The sequence below is a fragment of the Magnolia sinica genome, chromosome 6, assembly GCF_029962835.1.
Source record: "Magnolia sinica isolate HGM2019 chromosome 6, MsV1, whole genome shotgun sequence".
In the NCBI taxonomy this organism is placed as follows: domain Eukaryota; kingdom Viridiplantae; phylum Streptophyta; class Magnoliopsida; order Magnoliales; family Magnoliaceae; genus Magnolia; species Magnolia sinica.
In genome coordinates this window covers 71,680,592-71,684,227 of record NC_080578.1, presented here as the reverse complement: position 1 = coordinate 71,684,227, position 3,636 = coordinate 71,680,592, and the positions used below count along the sequence as shown (strand labels likewise).

At 37.5% G+C, this 3,636-nt stretch overlaps 1 long non-coding RNA gene across 1 annotated transcript; it reads right to left on the bottom strand.

The window, feature by feature from the left end:
• Positions 1 to 1,406: 1,406 nt before the first annotated feature.
• Positions 1,407 to 2,892, bottom strand: LOC131248853 (uncharacterized). The gene is made up of 3 exons (XR_009172496.1): positions 2,825 to 2,892; positions 2,493 to 2,580; positions 1,407 to 1,706 (listed from the first exon to the last, which is right to left on the bottom strand). It is a non-coding gene; the product is annotated as an uncharacterized LOC131248853 (long non-coding RNA).
• Between the last annotated feature and the right edge of the window lie 744 nt (positions 2,893 to 3,636).

Genomic DNA, 3,636 nt, shown 5'->3' with positions numbered 1-3,636 from the left:
ATAATTTAGTTCCAATAGTTTGCATGTCAACATACTTCTGGATGAGGCAGAATGCTACCTGCATCCCATGTCCAACCTGCAGCCAAGATTTTTTCAAGAAAACATACAAATAGAAAGAGAACCACTCTGCCAATATTTGACAGCTGATGACTTGATAGCATACCGCGCATTTGAATGTTGGAGGGCCTCTACAGCCGTTGGCCTCTTGCTGGGGTCCCATGAGCAAAGTGACTATGCATATGACATATCCACAGATCATGCAGGAATAAGCACAACTAGTTATCTTTTCTCTTCTTTTTTTTGGCGGGTAAGGTGCATCCATTCGGAAATCAAGCATTCAAATCCTACTTAGAAGTCCAAGCCATTGTCAGCAGAGAGAAAACTACTCAACAGAGAACATTTACCTGTTAAACCGAAAACTAACAAGAAGTTGTTCACTTATTTGTTATATTTATGCCAAAAAAAGAGAGGCAAGGTTCCCCTGTTTGGCTGCCACTCGCAACATATTCTCCTTGTGAAAGCTTGAAAATGTTCTTTTTCCTGTCAATGATTTCCATACTTCCATTTGGCTGCCACTCGCCGATATCCCCTGTGTCAAGCAATCATTGTAAGCATAGTTACAGAGAATGCAAGCATGAAAAATCTGAACCACATGCAAATGATGGTTGGACAGCATATGGGGATCTAATTGCCCAGAGGCAGATAAATGCTGAGACGGACATACCTGTGTGGAACCATCCACCGACCATGACTTCTTTCGTGAGGTCTTCTCGTTTAAAGTATCCTGAGAACAGGGTATTTCCCCTTACACAAATCTCTCCACGTGGTGTGCTTGAATTGGCATCATATCCCATTTCAGGAACAGACTCCAGGCACACATCTACATTTGGCATTGATAGTTCATTCGGTAGTGAGACAAATGTCCCCACGCAAGTTTCCGTCAGACCTGCATTGAACATTAGCATGCCATCGGTTATCTAAGATTCTTGATTCATTAAACCTCATTAGATTAAGTTGTTCTCAGAAGATGTGAAATATCTTTCATCTAATCGACCTAAATTGCATCAGACCTTTACTAGGTAAAGACATAGGAATGAATTAAAACAGGTAATACAGTCTAGAAGGATGCAAACCATAGCCTTGTAGAACATGAGCACATGCCACCACCCGTAGAAAAGCTTCCACATGTGTTGCAAGTGGAGCAGCTCCAGATAAAATAAGTCGTACTTTTCCGCCTAATCCTTGCTTTACCTTAAGAAAGCATGGAAATAAAGGTTAGGGAAGCAGACAATGGTTTTTATTCAGAGCCGCTATTATGAGCAATAACAAAATTAGGGTAGTATCTGCTGATGGACAATGGCTACCTTGTTGAAAACTACTTTGTCAAAAAGTGGTGCTGCCTCGGAGTTGGGTGAAATCAAGAAACAGAATAGTAACAGAAAGGAAAAGGAGGGCACAATGCAATGAGCAGACAACAACAAGGTATGGAAAGAAAAAAAAAAATGGAATATAGTGATGTCGAGGACCCTAGGCAGATTATTCCAAATAGGAATGTGGGACTAAGCTTCCTATCGAGATTTTCTTTGAGGAACAAATCGATCATGTTCTTTCTATTAGGAATACAAGTTGCAGAACTTACTATGCGTATGCGATGTTAAACAATGTATGCTTCAAGAAACCTCCTGAAGAAATCTTCTCTGTCAGACCTGGAAAAAGAACAACAAAGGCTTAAGAACACATCCATAGGAAGAAGTAAGATCAAAAGTTCCATTCTCTTTTTATGGTGAACAACTAGTGCAAGATAGAGTATAGACAATAGAGATTAACAAACTTGAAGCATGCAAGAGAGACAGTAGCTTACAAATCCTCCTCAATGATGGGACACTTCAAAAGTAACAGAGTCAACCCAGCTCTTGGAGCCGTGAACAGATCAGCACTTCTAATCTGAGATTAGAGTTCCTATTGATTTGTGCTTTGAAAATACAAATCAAACAATCTCAGTGTTCTGAATGCTTGCTTACCCTTGGGTTGTGCGAGTTTTAGTTGGGGTTAGTATTGGGTGAGACCGTGCTGCCATCAGCGTGTTGTCAAGGTGAATCTCAACCATGGCTGGTTCCAGAGCCAGGTTAAAGAAGGTTAATGTCCAGTGAGCAGCTGATAATAAAACCCTTGCCAATTTAACATTTAAAATCTGAACCCAAATAGCTGGGAGGAAGGCTAAAATTGAATATAGTGATGGCCCATGCGCACACACAACACATGTATTTTTGTGTTCATGTATTGAAAGATGAAAAATGACAGGATATAATGCTTCGGTACTTCCATATGCAACAAAAAGACATGTATTGAAACAATGCATGTGCAGTGTACATGCATGTATATATTTATTCGCATGCATATATTACATATTTGTACCAAAGGATGCAGACATTGACATGTGTTAGAATGCTAGGCATAGCATCTCTTGGTGACAATGACTTGTTGAACATTACCTGTATAGATCGAATCCAGCACACGTGGAACAACACAGAAAATAGTTGGTTCTAGCTCCCCAATGTCTTCAATTAATAATTTTACATCCTGAAGATGAAATATAGATTTTATTTTATTTTTTATTGCAACGAATCAATTTATTGAAAAAAGATATGAATACAAAATATCCATTAAGGCAATGGATATGGATCCCAATAAAAAGCAAAGGCCTAGTGAATCCTTAGCTAAGATGGCCAAGGAATTCATTTCTCTTGACACTTGCTTAATGGAAATTATAATTAAATTGGACTCTTATTTGGAAAAAGGATATCATGTAGACGAAATAACTCACCCCACGCCAAAATCCTATTGAGGCACCATGAGAAATAAACAACTCCTCAATCACCCGATCAAAGATATTAAGATAAATAAACATCCTCCTCGTTCAACTGTAACACATTCCAAGAACAAAAATATAAGAAACACAATCAAGACCAAAATAGTGAATAAGCCACACATATATCTTTACGCTGGCCGATTGTCACTCATAAATGTAAAATTGAGCCTCAAAAGGCCTTGATACATACATTCATACATACATGTATGTATGTGTGTGTGTGTGTGTATCCATATTCAAAAGACATGAGAGTAACTTAATATGACTATCCTGTAAGCAAAAATCTATACAAAAAAAAAAAGAGCATGAAGCCCAATAATAAAAAATAAAAAAATTTAAACCCCATGCTGTCATCATCACCCACCCCAAAGAGTGACTTGAATTTTTGAAACATCTCCCATTTCTTTCTTCCTAAATACCCACCATATGCCTTTCATTTCTTTTGCAAGCTCCGACCTATGCCGACCCAAAAAATAGAATCCAATAGAGCTCATATAGGCCCAAGAGATATTGATATCAAGTAAATAATACTCACTAAGAAATCAAATATAATTGTCAAAAATCAAACTAGGCCACTTGATCAATCTATATCTTGTAAATCATCAATATTTCACTTGGAAATTCCAATTTAGCAATTAAGAGGTAACAAATTTTGTCAACACATAATATCATGTGCTAGATAAAAAAAAGTAGGGCATAACATTATAAGAATATACACAAAAGGATAAGAGAATATAGAAGGCAATGAAATTATTTAGTTATGCTTT